Below are 25,168 nucleotides of genomic sequence, written 5' to 3' on the forward strand. Positions count from 1 at the left end.
AACTGTCTGAAACTGCGAACTCAGTCTACGAGATTGTTGACGTTGTATCAGCTATACTGCAGAAGCGGTAAATCTAAAACATTTTTAATATATTTTCCTCATCTTTACGTATTTACCACCGATTTCAACCATTTACAATATTTTACGGTAATTTCAGTGGATTTTATCCAATTACTCGAATTACAAACAGCCGCTAACATCAACAAAACATCTCATTGCGTCAATTTCATAATGCTATCAGCCAATGACATTCCATTATGGTTCTCAATTTCTTTATCGTTGCTAAACCACCCCCTCCAATATCTCGCGAGTGCTATAAGCAAGCGGTTCTATTGTGAAGCCTGTTATGCTGCCTACGTCACGTGACGAAAATACTCTTTGGGTAGTGTGGGAAATACAAGGAGATGCAAAAACTACGTTCCTCAGCTGAAAAGTCTATATAGTCGGTTAGATTGACCATATCTGTCTACGTCAGTTAGAGTCACAAAGCAGTCTCGCATTCGTACGATAAAGTCAGCGACTGACAGATCTCACCAACATCCATGATGCTGACCACCCTCAGAAACGGATCGTATACGTACCAGTACCCTGCTCATTATTTCGAAATGAACTGTTCCTTTGTTGGACATATTGGCTAAAGATCCTGAGCAAAATTCTAGACGGTCTCTGTCTATGCATATTTTAACTCTTTATCTGTGTTTAACCAACCCTCCCTGCACCACTGACAACGATTTAATTTGGAACTTACCAGCAGTAGGCGGACACCATACTTGCTACATTCTACATCTTGGAAAGGAACCGAACGAGGTGAGTTGCGCAATACACTTCGATATATTTCTCTCGGAAAGAGCGCAACACAAGCTACAAACTTGCACAGCCGACTAACGCTAGCAGTATAGACTAGTGCTCTTATTGCAGTACTATGATTGCCATTCTGCGAAGACTGTTCCATGCCAGTCTTACTGACGCCACCTTTTCCAGTACAGACGATCTCTCTAGATGCATGCATGCTGTGGAGGTTAGCACTCCTATTGGTGTATGGTAGATACGAGGTTGGTAGATGTGACACTGTTGTGACGATATGACAGACGGTCAAGGTGAATAAGAAGTGTTATGTTAATGCATGATGGAGCTCAAGATGGAAGAACTTATAAGCATTTTTATAAATACCACTTGAGTAGTGGAGCAAGGTTCGTGTGGCCCCACTTTCCACTGTTGCCAAATTTATTCAACAGGGCGGAGATGACGTCAGACAAGATGGCGGCATGTAGACTTGGCTACAGCACATGACTTCATCCAAGATGGCGGATTTTGGCGGGAAAATAGGCCAATTGTGCTATGTCCACTAATCTAATATCAGGAAAAAATGGCGGTAACTTTGAATTTTGCTGGGAAAATAGGCCAATTGTGCTACGTCCACTGACCTAACCTCCAGAAAAAATGGTGGGATGTTTGAATTCCAACAGGATAATGCATGCAAAACCTTACTTTTCTTTATTATTTTTCATTACCATTTATTAACATTCATTATCATTTATTATTATTTATTATCATTTATTATTATTGACCTGCCTCCACTACAAAATTCCCTCTAAATTCAAATTCCAACACGATAATGGCTGCAAAACCTTACCTTTGTTTATTATTCATTATCATTTATTCACATAAATAATAATTCATTGTCATTTATTATCATTCATTATCATTTATTATTATAGTCCTACCTCCACTAGGAAATTGCGCCAAATTCCAACACAACAATGCCTCGATAACTGTACTTCTATTTATTATTATCATTTATTATTTATTCAAAATGTCCGATTTTCTCGGCGATTAGTCCATTTTCCTTACATCCACAACAAAAATCTATTACAAGTTCCAATCCCAACATAGTAATCGATCGCACATATAAACTTTCTCTGTCACTTATCTTTTTTCACTGGTAGCCTATCAGAATCGCGTCAAATAACGTACTGCACTTATAGTAACGTAATTCACATCCTTTGATTATGCAGGGGGGGGGGGGGGGGGGGAAGGGACCGACGACTTTATTTCAAGCAGTATGGTTATCACTTGTTCTGCAACACATTCAGTACACACATCTTTGGTATCGCAAGTGAGGTCGCCACGATGTCCACACTCCAACTGAATTAGTTCCAATCCTCGCCACCCCCTGGCCAGCGCGCAGAGACACTGCCGACCCCTGTCACGTGAGGCGGCCAACTGCTTGTGCTGGACTGCCGGTATGCTGGGTACGAGCCCAGCGATCGCTCCCATGTCGTAAACATGTTTTCCCTGTACAGGCTGCAACTTGCCAAGTTTGACGTCACAGCAGTCCTTGTTCTTGTATTCGTCACCTTTGCAAGTTTCCCGCCAAAATTGTTTGCCTCTGATCTGAATCACACAACGGTCGGCCGTTCCCTGCCACACTTTTGGCTCCGAAGTTGTTTTCTGGGCACCATCAAACCTGTCTACGCCGACCGCTCATCATCCAACACGTGTCCTTGTGCGAGCGAGAACGCAGTGCTACACTTTTGGCTCAACAATGGAATCCGCCATGACTGAATAACAGCACGTTTGGTCGGCATTAGAACACTCGCTAATTGACTCTCTCTCTCACGTGCGTGTGTTATAACTGTACAATCGCTGCACCGCCGCCCCGCTTACGTCACACACCCTCCATACACGCGACAGGGATAGTCTTCTGTAAATACCTAAGTACTTAATTCCGATTTTAATCATATTAAGTAATTCAATTTACAATTTCATATACATATGCAAAAGTGTCCAACTACCTAATTTCAACTACTTTTAGAGGACCAGACAGCCACCTCTTCCTAGGAACCAGCACCGAGTTAGAATTCTGGCAGTAAAGAAAGGTCACTTCTGCTTTCTCTACCAACCCAACAAAATTGTTGGAAAGAAAGGGCACTTGGACTAACCTCATCCACCCGACCGCCACTTCTTCCTAGGAATCAGCGCCAAGTTTGAAATCTGCCATTAAACAAAGCTCACTGGCGCTGCTGCCACCAACCTAAGAAAATTGTTGCAAACGAAGCTCATCACCGCTAAACAAAGCTACCAGCATTCAACCTCTTCATACACGTTTCGGGTAAAAGGACTCACACTGCACTGGGCCCATGGATGGAGGCACCAATTTACATTATTTAGGAATGGAGTATATGTATCACACCGACATGTTCCACACCATACAGACCTGCAAAACACTACTACATAACTCATTTATAATCCTCTAGACACACGCTTGCTAATTGTAAACAGTTAAAAAAAATTCATCGCACAGCCTACATACATGCGAACCACTCTTAAATAATGCAAAACATTTAAGTCCAAATAGCCAAACAACTCCTAATTTTCGTAAAGAATTTCAGTCCATAGGCTGATGAAAGGTGCTACGAGTATACTTTATTTATTTGCAACATATCTTATTGAAACTTTTGCTTCTCATATGTTTCGATATGTAAGCCTGACCTAAGGCATGTTTTGAACTCCAGTAGTGCACTACACTTGGTAACACAATTACACCCATCAAGATATTCATTCCAATCCAGACCTGTAACTACTCTACAGATAAATTTCTCCAGTTATTTGTCGACTCACTCACAGTCTGACCAGATTGCCGGTATTGCACAAAAACAGCTCAGACTGCACTGCGCTGCTTGGGGAAGTAAGGAAGGACTGCACTCTGTTTACTTCAATACCTTTTATTTAGTAGTGGAGTATATTTGTCACAAAACACCCGCACTGATTCGACTGTGGTCATCTGAAACAGACCACAAACACGTGAACAAGTCCTAATTTCACCACACAATAGCAAACAGCTCTTAAATAATGCAGTACACAATATCAGCAGACGTGCTCTGTACTCTTAAACTCTCCAAATAAACCACAGCACAGTGCACAGGCATGCTCGCAACATAGTGCAACAGACGCGCCCAAACACATGCAGCTGCAGAACCGACCAAAAGTCTCTGCCCGGCCTCCCCCCAAACATGACCTCAACACAGTCGCATTCGCTCCTAACACTGGAGAAACTGCTATCGCCTATGCGCCTTAGATTACGCTCCAAGGCAGGCCCAGGCCATGTGAGCGCGAAAGTGCTTCCGAGCGCTCGTGACAGCCGACCAGAAAGGGCACTCTCCTCTGACACATGTCAAAGTTGCATTGTTCTTCTCATGCATACCGCCGGCGTCTCAGGTCTGGACCTGTAATTACGTCTATTGTCAGTATGACCCGTTGACACACACGATAAACGCCACTTGGAAAACATTTACTACTCATATGAACCGAGATGGTGACGGAAAACCAATCGCTCTGATCTGTGCTGCAGGCGCGTCTAATCATTGAGAACACTCTATTTATTTTTTCGAACAACTTATTTAACCACACAGTATATCTATCACGCTATCTCAAAACACCGACCCAGGTGTGCCCTGGGCCATGTTTCACAGTCCACAGACACGCACCCAGTATTAATTTCAGTACACACAATAGCAAACTACTACTAAATAATTATTCACACAGATGTGTATATACGCTCACTACTTGTAAACTATCCTAATAACGCACAGCAGAGCCAGCAGATCCGCTCGCAAAATAACTCATATAGGTACAAGAAGGGGTTTGCTACGCTTTCAACTACCTAGTTATAACTACTTTTCAAGGTCATCCTACGGCTCAGTTCCACATCCGATATACAAGCTCATAGATCGTTGTATATGGGGAATATCTTGCGATTTTCGCCAACTTAGCAAATAAGAGAGATCTAAATTCTCGTATAAAATATTTATTACCTTTGCATATTCATCTACACACAGACAACAACCCATTCTTTATTTTTCTTGGGTGTAGTTTTAATAATATCCAGTTTAATTTTTAACTTATAACTTAAATCCACATCTGAATCACCTATTTCTTTCTCCAACCAGTAGTTTGACAAATACAAAGGCATATTATCGAATTCTAATACATATCTAATTTTCTTCCTCTAAAATACTTGTTTTATGGCTTTAACTATTAGCTCTGTTCCTTCCTGTAGCTCTTCTTGGCGAGAGCATTCGGGGATTTTAATTTATCCTCGTATCTCCTCCATGACGCTACAGTTAAAGCGTTCCACGTCTTCCTGTATGTATGTAAGCAACTCTTCTGCTCCACATTCTTGCAGGATTTCTGTGAAGAACATTAAGTTTACAACTTTTGCAAACGAGTGTTCATTAAATGTAGTTATTCGATGAATTTTAAACTCGGCAAATGGCTGTTCTGTTGCTAGGTGGACAAAATCTAGTTCGCCACACAGATATAATATAACCATCCTTTTTAAGCCGATCCACATGGGAACAGAGCTTAATCAACACATTATTCGTCTATCCCTTGAGATAGTAAACGTTCTCGACTCCACTGAATTCGGCCAGTACTGTTTACTGTTTACTGTATATGCCAATATTTTTTATTCCCCCTTCATAGACTTTTCCATACACTGTGTTTACCTGGCCTGCACATCCGCAGTAGCCTCCTCCTTTTTCATTTGCAACTTATATTCTTCCTTTATGGCAGATGTCTTCTCTGTATACTCTAGTTTTCTTTTCTTTAGCTCGATGTCATCCATTCCCAGTTTCCTTTTTAGTGCACATAGAACGTTAACTGTACTTAAAAGAGTAATTTTTTTAATGGGGAATGATTTAAGTCCGTGTGATACATTTACTCTTTTTCTTAGGACTTGTGGTATAACCAGCACCAATTCGGCGATATCTATATCGCACGGTATTGTGGAGAACAGGGTTCAAGATTGAGAAAAATAAGTTTCTCCTGCTTTAACATAACGCTTGTGCGTAATACTAACATTGTGTTTGTTGGAGTCTGTCTTAAGACCCCTACGTAGTTTACAGGTAGATAATTAAAGCTGTTTGCTGACAGAGCATAACTTATAAGCGTTTCTCGGTCCTGAGAGTCTAGCACACTTCAGTGCACACCAGTCAATTTTCGAGTGTTCTTATTACCCCAGTAGACAAATCGCAGAACGTTGTTAAACACCACACAGCAACTGTTCTGTAAATTATTAGTTAGCCGACACCACATAGACGCAATTGGCGCAGAGTAAAGTGGAGCACATAGTAACTACCGCTTGTTGGTATCTAAGACACGAAAACAGATCTGCACCGGGTCGAACACACGAGTCCATTCAGTAGTTGTATATAGTAGCCTCGCCTGTCCCTAACCTGCATGCTACAGCAAAATTCCGACTTCGCTTTAGTCACACCATACACAGCTAATCCTATTACCAGATCTTTGCGCATCTGATATCTGGAATTTAAGCCCGAGAAAGACATATCCAATACCGTCTGCTGCCTGTTTAGAAACAGGACGGCCTCATTGTCTTGATCATTCGCCAGAAATGCGAGCGCCATCGGCGGCATTTCAAAGCCACATATCTGTCCATCTGAACAGCTGTCCACTCAGCCCCCAGGACCAGCATGTCTAAGTAAGCTCTCTCTATATCTGCTCTCCAGCTATTGTCTAACCACACACACTGCACAAATGGATTCCTGATTATCCCAGATCTCTATCCTCCCCTGCATCTCCAACTCGACATATAAACACCGTCTCTCACCCAGCCAGCGAACCCGACGTCATTAACGCAGCGCTGGCAATTTCCACTCACAAATCTCAAACACTCTCATATATAAAAGCCTATTCACTTCTGCCAAAACTCACTTATAATGGCCTCATGTTTGTCTTGACATTCTTTTAGGAGCTCATCATGCTTTTGTTCAAATGAGCTGGTGAGTTCCGTTCGCAAATTGCTAATCACGTTAGTTAGTGCCTGATATTCAAGGAAAGGGAAACCTACGTTTCTAGCATTTGTAGACTTAGAGAAAGCTTTTGACAATGTTGACTGGAATACTCTCTTTCAAATTTTAAAGGTGGCAGGGGTAAAATACAGGGAGCGAAAGACTATTTACAATTTGTACAGAAACCAGATGGCAGTTATAAGAGTGGAAGGACATGAAAGGGAAGCAGTGGTTGGGAAGGGAGTAAGACAGGGTTGTAGCCTCTCCCCGATGTTGTTGAATCTGTATATTGAGCAAGCAGTAAAGGAAACAAAAGAAAAATTCGGGGTAGGTATTAGAATCCATGGAGAAGAAATAATAACTTTGATGTTCGCCGATGACATTGTCATTCTGTCAGAGACAGCAAAGGACTTGGAAGATCAATTGAATGGAATGGACAGTATCTTGAAAGGAGGATATAAGATGAACATCAACAAAAGCAAAACAAGGATGATGTAATGTAGTCGAATTAAGTCGGGTGATGCTGAGGGAATTAGATCAGGAAATGAGACACTTAAAGTAATAAAGGAGTTTTGCTATTTGGGGAGCAAAATAACTGATGATGGTCGAAGTAGAGAGGATATAAATTGTAGACTGGCAATGGCAAGGAAAGCGTTTCTGAAAAAGAGAAATTTGTTAACATCGAGTATAGATTTAATGGTCAGGAAGTCGTTTCTGAAAGTATTTGTATGGAGTGTAGCCATGTATGGAAGTGTAAAATGGACGATAAATAGTTTGGACAAGAAGAGAATAGGAGCTTTCGAAATGTGCTGCTACAGAAGAATGCTGAAGATTGGATGGGTAGATCACATAAGTAATGAGGAAGTACTGAATAGGATTGGGGAGAAGAGAAGTTTGTGGCACAACTTGAAAAGAAGAAGGTATCGGTTGGTAGGACATGTTCTGAGGCATCAAGGGATCACCAATTTAGTATTGGAGGGCAGCGTGGAGGGTAAAAATCATAAAGGGAGACCAAGAGATGAATACACTAAGCAGTTTCAGAAGGATGTAGGTTGCAGTAGGTACTGGGAGATGAAGAAGCTTGCACAGGCTAGAGTCGCATGGAGAGCTGCATCAAACCAGTCTCAGGACTGAAGACCAGAACAACAACAACAACAATAATTTTTGATTTCCTGATGGAACTTTCTTATTTCCTCATAATATTTTGTTATTTCCTCACGCACCTTTTTATTTTTCTCATCAAGCGCTCTTGTTTCTACACGCGCCTGCCTATTTTCTTCATGAGGGGCTTTTATTTCTACAAGCGCCTGTTTTGATTGCTTCTAACTATTGAGATACACAACATTTACTAACAAAGCAGTTTCTGTTTGCTGGATAACCGTCGGGGTTGAACTTCTGTTAGGCAAGTCAAAACTAAGAATACCGCTGTCCTCTGTCGAATTAACTGTAGTGTCTTCCATCACATTAATTTGTTCACTGTCAACCGCGTTATTATATTGTCCTCCATGTCTTTAGTAACACTACCGTTGTGTACTGAATTAGCCATGTTAACACTGTTCACAACAATCAATGTTCGTTATAACTTACGCTTGCTCTAAATTGAAAAGTTGACTCTCAACTTAAAAGTCAATAACACTATTGATTATTCCTGTTCCTCTTCATTCCTACACAACGTTGAGTTCACTTAATTCCGAAGCGCTGCTGTGCTGAAATGCTGCGGACTCACCGTTTGCTGTCTTCTCCGTCGTTTATGAAGATTTCTGTGGATTCGAAGTCCGACACAAGCGTCGGCAAATGTAACCTCCCCAACTTTCGCACCGAACTATATAATTCGCATACGCTGTAGGTGAAGTTATATTTTAATTATCTTAGCATAATCAATATCTTTCCTCCTTGTCATGAGACTCATTGTTGTCCACTTCCGTTATTGTGAAAACTGAAAAATCCTAACATCTCCTTTCTTAAATTCTGGAATTTATTAATTAAATGACTCAATTTATAACCATTTATGAACATCAAACAATGTGTGCCATTCTGCCACTCATCTCTGGCCTCGCTACCAAGCAACCTCTCTCTCTAGCCTCTCACACCCGACTTCCACCCACGGACTCCCACACTCGACTACTGCTTACTTACCCACTCGCAGATTGTTGACTGCACTGCAGTCTTTGCTTAAACCATGTATGATCTCTACATAGTGCATAATCTATACTACGTAAGGGTACTGTACCCTTACATTAACCACAATCCGAGTTAGAGTCTCTTTTCAGTTACAACCAACCAGTGCTCACCTGTTGCACTACTGTAAGAACAGAGATGCATTATTCTGTATTTTGGAAGATTCAATTTTGTGCCACAGGATCGTGAATACTGGTGTACCAAACGTCGCATTTCATCAGCCTTACTATTCGAATTTACTATAACACTTCTGTCGTCTGCATTAACGGTGACAAACAGTCTTAATATTTAAGACCTGTAGTCCCTTCAATTTCTGGTGCATTGTCGAAAGCAATCGCATATAATGTCATACACAGTGGACATCCTTGACGTAGTGATTGTCGAACTGGAAATGTTTCAGACCGTTGTCCATTGATTTTAATACGGAAACGCCACTGATACATTTACGTATGACAGTTATAAAGGAGTCGTCGAAACCCATTTTCTGCATGGTGCTGAATAAGAAGCAATGATTTACCCTATCAAATGCTTTATCAAAATCTAAAAACAATAAGGACAGACTATTGTCACGTAACCAAGTAAGGTTTATGACGTCCCTGTACCCACATAAGGTATCTAACATTGAGCTATCCTTCATTGCACTCGTTTGGTAAGGACCTATGACATTTTGAGGGGGGTGGGGTGGCGGCTGCATCCTATTCAGGATGGGAGTGAGAATCTTGAAGTCAGCGAAGAGTAAGGTGAGTGGTCTTAAATCGTGAATCCTCTTGCTGGTTGGTTTTTCAGGGATGAGCACAATCATTCCCTCCGTAAACAGAGGAGGGAAAGCCTGATTAGTTAACAACACATGGTACATATCTGTGATCTCATTCTGTATTACAGCCCACATGTGAACATAGAATTCGACCGGAAGCCCATCGGGACCAGCTGACTTGTTCCTCGCAGCGTCGTTAAGTATGGTTTTTATTTCGTCCTGAGCTATATATTCGATTAGACTGGAAATACCCTCCTCACATATTCCCCGTCGTAACGTTCGCCAGAAGCTCTTCACCGTCTCGTCTGTCTAGTTCCGTTCCAGCGTACAGACTCCTATAACACTTCCACACATATTGTTTTATGGCGGTCTGAGTAGTGTACTCTCCTCCGTCATCGTCCGCCAGAGCTGGTATTACTCTGTTTTCCTCTACGTGTCTCCCTTATTACGTTGTATATCGACGTACGTTCCTCCATAATATCTTCCTTGCCTCGGGCTAGCGTAAGCATCCCACCCAGACGCTGCCGGGCCAGGGTGGTTATTTTCGACTGAAAGCGTTTCAGTTTGAAGTTGTTAGCCGAAAGGCCATCTGGTTATTGATAAACGTCTCGCAAACAGGAAAAATAATATTCCGCCGTTTGTTTGCGTCAATATGCTTGGGTTTTTGCATATTGTATAATGCATTTACGACGTACGAGTTTTGCATGTGAAGTCCACCAAATGATCCGCTCGCGATACCTCGTTAGGGAGCGTAAGCACTTGTGCCATATCTATCGAATATGTTCCTTAAGTTCAACATCGTGCAATAGTGAGGCGTTAAGTTGCCATACCCCACGTCCGCGAAAGGTTTTTTGTCGGGTATACCTGAACGAAATATGGCATGCACAATGGTCGGAGAAGTTTACAGGCCTTATTTCAAAAGCATCAATATTAAGCATGAATTTTTCTGTAACTCATATTCCTGCTTACTGACATGCTACTGACATAAGTATATCCGGTATGGTGGGGATTCAAATAATTCCAGATCTCTTGTTGTTCTAACTCAGTCACCAATGTTAGTAGTTCATGTCAAGTATTAAAATTGGGCGTCAGGTCTTCGCTGCGCAATACACAGTTAAAATTGGTCGCTGAATGTTGGGTTGTTTTTGGGTTTGTGTCCTCGTCTACTAGCATGTCACTGCCTCCTGATAACACTGGAACATCATCAGAATAGAAACATAGTGGTACATCGAGATGTAGTTATTTCTTTTCCAGGTGTCTTGCTACCGTCTAAGGTCTGCGTGTCAGTTTCTGCTAGAGAGGACTGATTAGAACATTCTGGCAGGGTAACCGTTGAACTCCGTTCAGTTGTCAATATACGCTACGTGCAGCTGAATGCTGATTTTCTTCATTTTCTCCCTGACAGGATATTTAAGGGCCTTGCTCATTCTCAGTTTTTTGTGATGGGCCTGACAAAGTCTCCGCATACGACAATTTTTGTTGAGGACGCACATCGCCCGTGGAGATTGGTGCCTGGTTTTCCCTCCGTAAAGATTTGACACGGGGACAGGTTACCTTGAGATGGTTCAAATGGCTCTGAGCACTATGGGACTTAACATCTTAGGTCATGAGTCCCCTAGATCTTAGAACTACTTAAACCTAAATAACCGAAGGACATCACACACATCCATGCCCGAAGCAGGATTCGAACCTGCGACCGTAGCAGTTGCGCGGCTCCGGACCGAGCGCCTAGAACCGCAAGACCACCGCAGGCGCCGGCGTTGAGATGATCCGTGGCTCTACATACTCTGCAGGTCCTTGGTTGGCCATCACAAACAACTAAGGCTTTGAAGCCTTCAACCGTAATATAGGACGGGATATGTTTATGAAGATCAATTCTAACATCGGGCACACCATTGTCAACATTAATATGTTTGTAGCCCGTCCATTTCTCGCCAGTCACCCCACAAGTCGTTAACGCTTGTTTAATTAGACAGAACTTCAGTTGAAATGGGAGGGTGAATATGTGCACAGATCGCAACCCTAAATCAGCATAACTGGTCGCAATTTAACTACATTCACCAATGGAATGAAGAAAGCTTGCCACACAGCCTGTTTTTGTCATTATCCGGGTACACGTTTCAACATCTCGCACCTACACTGCATTACCAAGGAAATCATACGCCAAACCGTGAACATCATCATCTTAAAATCCTATCTTTCGGAACGCCAATCTTCGATTTCATATACTTTCGGCCTTTCATATCCAAACGGGAACGAAAATTTCAGCCTAGAATTCCGAATCTGAGCTTCCATAACAGGATGGCTATGTTGTACTCACACTAATTATTTTAGAGATAATAATATTTATAGATTTTCTCAAAAATACCGAATATCAATAACAGCGGACCAACGACGTGACCGACTCGGGGCGAGCTCCGCGCACGGCGCTCGGTGGACTTGGATGTTTTCCTAGAACAGAGAAACAGCCGCCTCTAAATAAGCGTGGACCTGCATCACAGGATGATAGAAAGTAGATGGAGCTATCGGTTGAAAGGAATTTTAACGAGGTAGACTGATGATGCATTCTAGAGAGAGGGTGACATCGTGGCAGGACATTTATCACACATATCATTTTTTCCGTTCCTCTCTTGGGTTGTGTCATTTGGGTGGTATAATATGCATTCGACTCGTATACAGCTGCATGTTGTGGGTGCGACATAGAGCCGTATGTACGTGCAATAGTTACAGCAAACCTCCCTACACCACAGCTGCCGCAGGTCATGTATGATGAATCATAGGAGTGCTAACCTCGGCATACATGTAGAGAGATAGTGTGTCCAAGAATAGATGATGTTCGTGAGGATGATATGGAATTGTCTTTGTAGAACGGAACTTACAGTACTAGAATGGGAATGTCTATATCGCTATCGTCGGTTTGTTGTGCAAGTGTGTAAAACGTGTCATACGCTTTTCAACAGCAAAATAAGAGTGTATTGAGTACGTGGATCTCAGCTCGCTCTGTTCCTTCGTCAGATATCGAATATAGCAGGTATTGTGCCCTCCTACTTCAGGTCAGTTACAAATTAAATCAGAGTCAATGTTGCAGGGAAGGTTGGTTAATGACAGAGGGAGGGTTACAAAATGTATAGAGAGTGACCATCTATAGTCTGTCTCAGGATTCTCAGCCAATAGGTTCAACGAAGGAGCTTTCGAAACAGAGGAAAAAATGCTGCTACGGCTACGACTCGTTTGTTGGGGTGGTAGGCATCAAAGTGTTGATGAGATCTTTCAATCTCTGACTTTAGCCTACAAATGCGAGGGAGCTTTGTGACCCACACTAATTCAGGGGCAGATGGCCAGTCATAATACCAAAATTATGAAATGTTTCAGCTAAGGAAAGTAGGTTTAGCATCTCTTCACTGGTGCTGGATATTTCACACACTATGAAACACCATTTGTGTCATCTGATGCAGGAGAATATCAAATTTCCCGACACATCCGCATGTACACTAAATTGGTAAAGAAACTGGTATAGGTATCCGTATTTACATACTAACGTAAGTGAACAAGCAGAAATGGTGCTGCGGTCGGCAACGCCTATATAAGACAACAAGTTATTTGGCAAGTTGTTAGATCGGTTATTTCTGCTACAGTGTTTGGTTATCAAGACCTTAGTGAGTTTTAACGTAGCGTTACAGGCGGTGCATGAGCAATGGGATACAGCTTATCCGAGGTAGCGATGAAATGGGGATTTTGCCTTACAAACATTTAATGAGTGTTCCGTGAATATCAGGAATTCGGTAAAACATCAAATCACCGACATCGCTGCTGCCGGAAAAAGATCCGCCAAGAACGGGACCAACTATGACTGAAGATAAAGTACACAGAAGTGCAACCCTTCCGCTAATTGCTGAAGATTTCAGTGGAGGGTCATTAACAAGTGTCAGCGTGCGAAACATCCAACGAATCATTATCGATATGGGCTTTCGGAACCGACGGCCCACTCCTGAGCCCTTGATGACTGCACGACACAAAGCTTTAGGCGTTGCCTGGGTTGGTCAACACCGATATTGGACTGTTGATGATTGGAAAAGTTGCCTAGTTGGATGAGTCTGGTTTCAAATTGTATCGAGTCGATGGAAGTGCACGGGTATGCACACAATCTTATGAATCCATGGACCATGGACCCGGCATTTAAACAGGGAGTTATTTAAGTTGGGGGAGGGTCAATAATGATGTTGGGCGTGCGCAGTTGAATGGATATTGGATCCCTGATACGTCTAGATACGATTCTGACAGGTGAGACGTACATAACCATCCTGTCTGATCACCTGCATCCATTCATGTTCACTGTTCATTCCGACGGACTTGGGCAGTTCCAGCAGGTTAATGGGACACCCTACAAATCCATAAATGCTGCACAGCGGCTCGAGGAACATTCTTTTGAGTTTAAACACTTTCGCCGTCCACCATACTTCCCAGACATGAGCGTTATTGACCGTATGAGGTACAGGTATGCCTTGAGACGTGCTGTTCAGAAGAGATCTCCAACCCCTCATACTCTTACGGATTTATGGACGGCCCTACTGGGTTCATGGTGTCAATTCCCTGCAGGACTACTTTAGACATTAGTCGAGTTCATGGCGCGTTGTGTTCGCGGGAGCGCTACACTGATAGGCAGGTGTATCCTTTTCTTTGGATCTTCAGCGTATACAGACAGCACTCGCAAAGTTCTGGAAGGGGTCGTTTAGCAATTATACAGAAACTGAGAGCCAGCTTGCAACACCATTGGCTGATTTGCATCACTAATTCGGCCGGATGAGACGTTTGGTTAAGGTGACAAGTGGCGAACAGTTGTTTGTAATTCGTGTAAATGGGTAAAATGAACTTAATTTAGGGGAAAACGTGATAAATGGCGAAGTTTGATGGAAAATATGTAAAACGGAGGAAAATACGATTAAAATGACTGTTATATAGCGCCACCTGGCAGTTCCCTCATCCGTCATCGACTGCTGTATGGTAAGCTGACGTCTTAGTTTTACTCAGTTGGATGTCATGATATAACGAGGCGGGAGGGGATGAGAATTGTAGCTTGCTGTTGGGTGTAAAAGTGACAATGCTTACCTTTTCCAACAAGTGAATGACGTGAAAGCCACTGTTCTTTATTGATATTTGTGCGTCTGAAATGTGTGTAATACATACAAGTATGACACTTTATTTACAATATTTCCACAAAAATCTGTTCCGAGTACGGGATTCTGCAGAAAGTGGTCGAAAGCGACAGGGCGGTCGGCGCCAGCGTACTGCATAGTGACTGGCCGCAGAAACCTCAACGGCAGCTGGCCATGGCGCCCATAGGTCACGCCGTATGTCCCTCTGGCGATTGCATACCACCAACTGACGTAGTATGCTATTTGTCTTTCTTCTTGTGCAGAGATGTCTGTGTGGAATAGTCAAGTTTTCTTCTGTTCGTAATGATAAAGACCAAACGCCTTCAGCCACCAATCGTGATTTTATTAAAATGCACGAAGTATTTCGAGCCCTGGGAGCTCACCTTCGGATTCCTTACACTTTGTTTAATACCAAGCCTGGCAAGATCTACATCTACATCTACATTGATACTCCGAAAACTACCGAACGGTGTGTGGCGGAGGGCACTTTACGTGCCACTGTCATCACTTCCCTTTCCTGTTCCAGTCGCGTATGGTTCGCGGGAAGAACTAGTGCCCGAATGCCTCCGTACGCGCTCGAATCTCTCTAATTTTACATTCGTGAGCTCCTCTGGAGATATAAGTAGGAGTAAGCAGTATATTCGATACCTCATTCAGAAACGCACCCTCTCGAAACCTGCACAGCAAGCTACATCGCGATGCAGAGCGCCTCTCTTGCAGAGTCTGCCACTTGAAATTGCTAAACATCTCAGTAACGCTATCACCCTTACCAAATAACCCTGTGACGAAACGCGCCGCTCTTCTTTGGGTCTTCTCTATCTCCTCCGTCAACTCGATCTGGTACGAATCCCACACTTATGAGCAATACTCAATTATAGGTCGAACGAGTGTTTTGTAAACCACCCCCTTTGCTGATGGTCTACATTTTCTAAGGACTCTCCTAATGCATCTCATCCTGGTACCTGCCTTACCAACAATTAATTTTATATGATCATTCCACTTCAAATCGTTCCGCACGCATACTCCAAGGTGTTTTACAGAAGTAACTGCTACCAGTGTTCACGTTGTTTTACTACGGAATGTCACGTCACGAAATATAAGTTAATAAAACCTTGATATATGGAAAATTTACTTAATGTTTCTAACAGTAGGCTTATGGTTCTGGAGAATTTTTGTATACAAATGCACTCATTCTATTTAACAGCACGTTTCGAGAACAGTTCAAAACAAGTCAAATAACTTCGGACACTAAAAATGATTCTGCATTTTTACAAATACACGTATATTATTTACTAGATGTTACATTATTATTTACATAGACGTCCTTAATAATACAAATAGTTGTGAATGTGGTAAATGTGCCTTTATTTTATGACACAGTTACATACTTGCTTATGTGTGAAAGAATAAACTTTTAAAATTGCCGAAAAAATTGCGACTGCTACACTCTGTTTGTAAATTCAACAAATTCTCAGAAGCTTTTTCTTTATATAACATCATTTATAATTACTCGAGCATAGCAAGTTTTCTACCATGGTTTTCAGTATGGTGTATAGGTAAGTTGTTGTGAATGACACTTTTTGTTTGTTAAGGTACATGTTGTTAACTATCGCCGATTTGTCAGACTGGTTAAGTGTGAAGGCATCAGTGTGTTCTTTGTAACGTGAACGGAATATTCTTCCTGTTTTGCCTCTGTAAAATGCAGGAGAGTTGTTATACTTTTTTCTGTTATTGGAATGTTTATGTTTACTGTATCAGGCAAGGTGTGTCAGAAATTGCTGTTTGTGGAGAAATAACTTTAATATTGGTGTTTCTGAATGATTTAGCAATTTTTTGTGATGCTTTGCCTTAATAGGGAATGGTTGTCAATATACGCCCAGTATTAGAGGTTCTTCTTGCAATGCTTCTATTACTTATGTTCAGATGTATTTTGTTTGAGAGTTTGTCAAGTGATTTTTCAAAATATAAATTGTTTTTTGCAGGTTTTTCTATGGTATCAGTGTTAGTGCTTTGGGTTATAAGTACGGTGCATTTAGATCTATGCCAAACAGAGCACACGTATTACCATTAAAACCCAAAGTACTTACACAAGAAATTAATATCATCATAACAAGTCCAAGAAATAATTGATACTCTGAACAATCAATTGACAAACTATTCAACAAAATACAGGGCAACATCAGTAATAGAAACACTACAGGAGGAACATTTGACACTGGATATACGTTCACGAGCATTCCCAATTTAGGAACAACATGACAAAAAATTGGTAACATATTTAGAAACACCAGTATTAAAATTTCAAGGACACAATGATGCCACTCACAAGAAAAACACGTCTATCGCTCTGCAGTGTTCACTCAGTATTAATTATCGTGTTCGTCTTTGGAGCTACCAGAATTACGTTATTGGTGAAGTCTCTTGATTTTGGAAGTTTGTGGTAAGTTCGTATGGGACCAAACTGCTTAGGTCATCGAAATTTCGAAATTTCGAAATTTGTGGTGAGGTCTTATGGGACCAAGCTGCTGAGCTTACACACTGCTTAATCTAACTTATGCTATGGACAACAGACACACCAATACCCGAGGGAAGACTCGAACCTCCGACGGGGAGAACAGCGTGAACCGGGACAAGACGCCTGACACTGCACGGCTACCCCACGCCGCAAGTCATTTGATGCCTAAATGTATGTATAAGGGCTCCTGAATTGTGTTAAGTGCCTATTTTGTAGTAAATTCAACTCATGAATCAATATTCTCGGTTCAATACGCATTGTAGCAAGCATTAGAATGCAGATAGAGAATACACATTGATACATTGATGATACTTCTTGCATAAAATGAATATTTGTGTATATTCAGTCACGTTTTTTAAATAAATGAACTAATATTATGGCAGTTGAGCTGCTAAGAATAGCTACATTTCAGGCAGACGTGCAGTATGTTATTCTACAAAGAGGAAGTGAGCTGTGTAAAATTCCTTCAACATTTATTTCTCCGGCATCTGTACAGCGCACACACACATACACCCACACCCACACCCACACACACACACACACACACACACACACACACACACACACACACACACACACAAAGACGCGCGGTTGTGCACGCGCCCACACACAAAACTGTTATTCGGTAGAGGGATGCATCTGAAATCTCTACCAAACAGGCTTCGAACAGTTTATCTGAAGAAGTTATACCTGCATGCAGCATGCAGTATTGGTGGCTAGCAAGAGTGAGTGCAAGTGTCTTCCAACTAATGGGGGCGGCGGAGGGGGTGGGGGGTGGGGGGGGGGGAGGAGCAGAGCAGCCCTATTTGTGCATAGTGAGACAACAGTATAAAGATACGTGTACAATGCATTTATGCAGGATATATCATTCCAAAGGTTTCTCTGCGTGAGACTTATTTTATATAGCTGACGATGAGGCAGAGCCACCACATCCAAAACGTTGAAAGCACACCGTTCACGATTGTTTAATTCTTTATGCATGACGAATAATCAGGTATGTAACTAATGTTCTAGGAAGGCCAGTCTCTCCTAAAATTGTTCCAGGAAGGCCAGTCTTTCCAAGAAATATTTTGAGCGGCTGTCAGGAAGCGTCCTGTTCTTGAATATTCTGTCCATCTGTGACTGATTTATGCACACTGAAAACAGTATATCACTATCAGCAGATGTATCTCTTTGTGTACCACCACTGACAGGTTAGAACAGGCCTGGAAAACCGGTATCCGTGTCTACAGGTGGAGGAGAGTGAGGGAGGAGGGGAGGTAGGAAGGGAGATAATACTGATTCTAAGCTACATAGTATCTATGCACAAATCGAGGTCAACACAAGTGCCATACTGTCCTGGAGAGAAGTTTTTGTTCAAATGGTTCAAATTGCTCTGAGCACTATGGGACTTAACATCTGAGGTCATCAGTCCCCTAGAACGTAGAACTACTTAAGCCTAACTAACCTAAGGACATCACACACATCCATGCCCGAGGCAGGATTCGGACCTGCGAACGTAGCGGTCGCGCAATTCCAGACTGTAGCGCCTAGAACCGCTCGGCCACATCGGCCGACAGATGTTTTTGTCTGACTTTCTTAAGGTAAGTGAATTTTAACTATGATTTTTCTCAATTCCCAGGATATGTGTTGCATTATGACATTGTGTTACGACTGGTGGTTCTTCCACCACAATTTCAATGTGTAATTTGGGTAACGAAGAATTTCCTGTCAGTTTTGGTAGTGTGCATTTGCCTTCTTGCAGTTCAGTGATACTTAACTGCACTGTTCCTTCTTACTTTGTATATATGTGTGTGTAGAAGCTCCTCAGCACCTATACACCAGTAGATAGGTAGGACGCAACTCTTCCAGCAGTGGCTATAGGACAGTTCCCAGCCAATTTTGAGTGGTATTGTGGACTAGAATGCACACAATGGAGAACATCTGCACACACAAGATCGGAAAAGGGAAAAAAAAATTCGAGCATCCTCAGTCAAGCTCCATACACCAAAGCGACCATCTCTCACAACCAGCTCCAGCAAAGGCAGTAGCCCCAACGGCTGCACAGCAAATCATGCTGCATCGCCATTATTTGCTGATTACGTTTTCCCTCTATGCACAGTCACCTTCTTCCATTCCCCAGGTAGAAGGATATGGACACAGTTCTCAGCTGTATGCTTACTGGTACTGTTATTGTTGTTTGGCTTCAGTCCAAAGACTGGTTTGATGCAGCTCTCGCTGCTACTCCATATTGCGCAAGCCTTCTCATCTCTGAATACCTACATCCCTCGGAATATGCTTTCTGTATTCCTCTCTTGGTCTTCCTCTACGATTTTTACTCAACACACTTCCCTCCAGTACTACATTGGTGATTCCTTAATGCCTCAGAATGTGTTGTAACAACCGAACCCTTCTTTTGGTCAGGTTGTGTCACAAATTTTTCTTCTCTGCAGTTCTTTTTAGTACCTCCTCATTAGTTACGTGATCTGCCCATCGAATCTTCAACATTCTTCTGTAGCATCACATTTCAAATTCTTCTATTCTCTTCTTGTCTAAACTGTTAAATGTCCATGTTTCAGTTCCATACATGACTATACTTCATACAAATTCTTTCAGGAAGGATTTCCTGACAATCGATGTTAACAAATTTCTTCTTCAGAAATGCTTTTCTTGCCATTGCCAATTTAAGTTTCATACCCTCCCTACTTCGACCATCATCAGTTATTTTCCTTCCCAAATTGCAAAACTCATTTACTACTTTCTTAAACTCTTCTCTGCCAAATACCCACATCTCGTTAGCCGAGCACATTTCCTACCAAGTTAATTAATATTTTAAATTAATAAACAATATATGGCCCAAATTTACAGCCCATCTCGTGTCATGAGATCCCTTTTATCACGAGAGCGATTTCCTATCATCCTACGAATTTTGAGCAGTTGTGTTTATTTGAATTTCAAGCAGCTTGGCTGCAGGGTATTTTTCAGCTCGGTTTCCCTGCCAAATTTTAGAAAATTCTTCTTGAAGGATAACACCATCTAAAGTAAATAAATAAAGACCTCACAGCCTTTCTCTTCATCAGTGCACCACAAATTGAGTCTTTTTCCAACCAACTCCCAAAGGAAGGAGTTATAGGGGAGAGGAGTGGGAGAAGCGTGAGAGGGGAGGAAAATTGGAGGAGGGAGAGGAGTGGTGGTAGTGACATCAACAATATGATGTTGCACCATCTCCGCCCCACACAATAGAGGAGGAGGATCACCCAAAAAGAGCTGCCATCTTGAATAACTTGAGCAACAATGTAGACTGACTTCATTTGATCATTGTACCTCTACTGACTTTATCGATCGGCTGGTGCTACTGCTCTCCTGTAGTATCGCGAGACGCCTGCGATCGCCAAACGCTGCTAAATGGCATTCGAATTCTATCGTCATTATTAGACTGTGCCTCAAATCATAAGCCGTGAAGCTCTACTGTTGTATGGCAATAGACGTCATGGGCGAGACAGCAGCTGGTGGACTTTCCTAGAAGACGTTGAAGAATGGGCTTTTGATAGCTGGTCGGCGCTCATGCTACTGTATCTACAGCTGAAAAATGCTGTTCCGGAGACAACCGGCTTTGTGGTCAAGCGGCTAGCTGTCGCCTGCTGGGCCACAGACCTGGCCACTTCATTTTTGTCTCAGAGGTTTGTAATCCGCTGCAGTCCCGCTCGTTAGGACGGAGGCTTGTTCTTTGTTCGTGCTCACGTCAGGATGAAGATGACCTTTCGTTTAAATATGAATCTTTCCATCGCTGCAGGCACTGTCGCCATTTTATTAATGCCTCTCAGTATGACGGCATCGGCGTTCTGTATATAGATCTCGCTTCGTATGCACGTAGGGAATTATTTTTACAAGATTTATTTCGTTTGTGAAATTATTTTCATGCTTTAATTCGCGGCTGAATTTTTTGGTTCTACAACACTGATATCCACGATAATGATAGAGTAGTGGTTAGTTCCTAATCAAAATGTTCCAAATCCGTCACTTGATCTCAAATTCATTAATTACTCTTGACTCATTCTTTGTTTCCGCCACTGTATGGTGCCCTCATGCATATCACTGCACATGGCGTTCTTGGAAGGGTTCGTAGTACGATGTGTTACTTTACAGACTCTGTACGGACATATTTATCATAAACAGAAACTCGTTGTACAAATAAAAATTCAGTCTTACCATTGATACGATCTCCTGCTTAACTGTTAAACTCAAGATGTTTATTTCACAGTATTAATGAAACTGGCCGAAAAGGCACGTAGTGCGGTCGTCACCAACAAGGAGACGCTGGACTCATTCTACCAGCCTAAGTGGCTCCGGTGACCTGCAAACACAATCTCGCGTGTGGTCGGTCGTCACATAAATGGAACACTCTCTACTTTGAACCGTAATCCAAGGGAGGTGCCTCCTGCAGTAAAGACAAGAAAACCACTCCACTCGACTATGTGTAGAAAATGCACCATGGCACAAGTTTAACAGTTTATCAAGCAAAAACGAGTTTACCTCACTCTCATGTATCGATGTCTGAAGGTCAGAAGGAAACCCCCACAACAGTAAAGTCTTACAGCGAATCCAAATCTAGGGTTCGACGTTGTGGATAATAAGGTAAGAACGTACTTCACCAAAGCTAGCACGAGACGTTGGACAGTGCATGTATTACACAGCATTCTTGACTTGAATGCCGTAAATTCTTGGCTGCTATACAAGGAAATTAGTGACTTACTAGGTGGAAGCCTACTTTCGATTTGTGACAAGAGATTCGAGAGCAGTATATAGGAGCAAAACATAAAATGCCGGACCAGGATATGCAGACACTAAATTGGACCATAGCGGGTAGTAAAGTGAGTGAAGTATGTCATTCGTAGCTCATTTAAAAGAAATCATACTCTTGCTGTTTATTAAGGTTGTGAGACTGCAGTATGTAGTAACTATGAGAAGGGAGCGAGCGTCGGGAGACATGTATGGCAACAAAAAACAGTGAACCATAATGGAGAGGTATGTTTGTGTGTTTCGAACATATAGATGAAGTATTTATTTCACCGATGAGTGTCGCATACACCTTCAACCAGACAATCGTCGGAGACGTGTTTGGAGGCCCGCGGTGAGGCTGAACGCCTTAGACACGCTGTCCAGCGAGTGCGGCAAGGGGGAGTTTCTCTGTTGTTTGGGGTGGCATTATGTGAGGCCGACGTACGCTTCTGGTACGGAAGGCGCCGTAACGGCTGTACGATACGTGAATGCCTTCCTGCAACTGATAGTGCAACCATACCGGCAGTATATTAGTGAGACATTCGTCATGGACGAAAACCCGCACCCCATCGTACACATCTTGTTAATGACGTCCTTCAGGCTAATGACATCGCTCGACTAGAGTGGCGAGCATGTTCTCCATACATGAACACCAGTGAACTTCCCTGGGACAGATTGAAAATGGCTGTTTATGGATGACGTGACCTACTAACGACTCTGAGTGATCTACGCCGAAGCGCCGTTGAGTAGTGGGACAATCTTGACCAACAGTGTTTTGATGAAGTTAATGGTATACCACGACAAATACAGGCATGCATCAATGCAAGAGAACGTACTACAGGGCATTAGAGGTACCGGTGTTTACAGCAATCTGGACAACCACCTCTGAAGGTCTCGCTGTATGATAGTACAACATGCAATGTGTGGATTTCATAAGCAGTGAAAATGGCGGAAATGATGTTTATGTTGATCTCTGTTCCAATTTTCGGTACAGGTTCCGGGACTCTCGGAACCAAGGTGATGCAAACCACTTTTGATGTGTGTATATGTTGTTGTTGTTGTGGTCTTCAGTCCTGAGACTGGTTTGATGCAGCTCTCCATGCTACTCTAGCCTGTGCAAGCTTCTTCATCTCCCAGTACCTACTGCAACCTACATCCTTCTGAATCTGCTTAGTGTATTCATCTCTTGGTCTCCCTCTACGATTCTTACCCTCCACACTGCCCTCCAATGCTAAATTGGTGATCCCTTGATGCCTCAGAACATATCCTACCAACCGATTCCTTCTTCTGGTCAAGTTGTGCCACAAACTTCTCTTCTCCCCAATCCTATTCAATACTCCCTCATTACTTACGTGATCTACCCATCTAATCTTCAGCATTCTTCTGTAGCAGCACTTTTCGAAAGCTTCTATTCTCTTCTGGTCCTAACTATTTATCGTCCATGATTCACTTCCATACATGGCTACACTCCATACAAATACTTACAGAAATTACTTCCTGACACTTAAATCTATACTCGATGTTAACAAATTTCTCTTTTTCAGAAACGCTTTCCTTGCCATTGCCAGTCTACATTTTATATCCTATCTACTTCGACCATCATCAGTTATTTTTCTCCCCAAACAGCAAAACTCCTTTACTTTACTACTTTAAGTGTCTCATTTCCTAATCTAATTCCCTCAGCATCACCCGACTTAATTCGACTACATTCCATTATCCTCGTTTTGCTTTTGTTGATGTTCATCTTATATCCTCCTTTCAAGACACTGTCCATTCCATTCAACTGCTCTTCCAAGTCCTTTGGTGTCTCTGACAGAATTACAATGTCATCGGCGAACCTCAAAGTTTTTATTTCTTCTCCATGGATTTTAATACCTACACCGAATTTTTCTTTTGTTTCCTTTACTGCTTGCGAATAACATCGGGGAGAGACTACAACCCTGTCTTACTCCCTTCCCAACCACTGCTTCCCTTTCGTGTCCCTCGACTCTTATAACTGCCATCTGGTTTCTGTACAAACTGTAAATAGCCTTTCGCTCCCTGTATTTTACCTCTGCCACCTTTAGAATTTGAAAGAGAGTATGTATGTGTATATCTCTTCTTTTAATCTTCAACCCTGATGTTGGTTTGCATCTGAGCGCCATTCCTCTCGTCTGTCTGCTTTCCTCTTCATTTCCACATATGTGTTTTATCCAACGTCATTCATGATCTAATGCATGTATGATATCTTTGGTCGCCTCCGTCAATTCCTTCTTTCAATAGCTCCTTCTCCTATTGTTCCAATGATGTTATTGTGTCGTAGGATGTTCCCTACAAGCCTGCTTCTTTTTCATTGGATGCGCCTCCACAGAAATATGGTTTCCTTTCCTTATCTCAGCAACTCTTCATTTGTTACTTTGTCTCTCCAGCTGATCTTCATCATCCTTCTATAGCGCCACATCTTCAGAGCATCTAGCCATCTTATCTCATCTCTTCCAATTGTCCAAGTTTCACATCCGTATAGGGCCACACTCTAGAAGAAAGCTTTCATCATACATTTCATTATTTTGAGACTAATGATCTTGCTGGTGAGTAAGTTCCTCCTCCTTTTAAATGCAATTTTGACCTTTTGTATTCTGCTCGCAATTTCTTTCCGGCTTTTACAATCCCTTATGATTTTGCTTCCCTGGTAAGTAAATTCCTCTATCACTTCCAGCTCCCTTCTTCCAATTCTCATTCTCAGAGGTTCCTATTCTGCTCCTGTACTGTATACCATCATTTTAATCTTTTTCTTGTTTATTCAAATTCCATACTGGTTGAATAGAATTCTCTCCATTGTTGTAAGGCCTTCCTGTAGATCTTCTTTTGTCTTCGTGACTATAGCATTATCATCTGCATAACGTAAGATGTCTGTCTTCGGCCCTTTAATTTTGATCCCCACCTCAGTAGTTTCTCGAACTTGGTCTATAGCTGCCTGGATGTAAGCGTTGAATACAAGAGGAGAGAGAGCACATCCTTGTCT

This window comes from Schistocerca gregaria, chromosome 1 (genome assembly GCF_023897955.1).
Source record: "Schistocerca gregaria isolate iqSchGreg1 chromosome 1, iqSchGreg1.2, whole genome shotgun sequence".
NCBI lineage: Eukaryota > Metazoa > Arthropoda > Insecta > Orthoptera > Acrididae > Schistocerca > Schistocerca gregaria.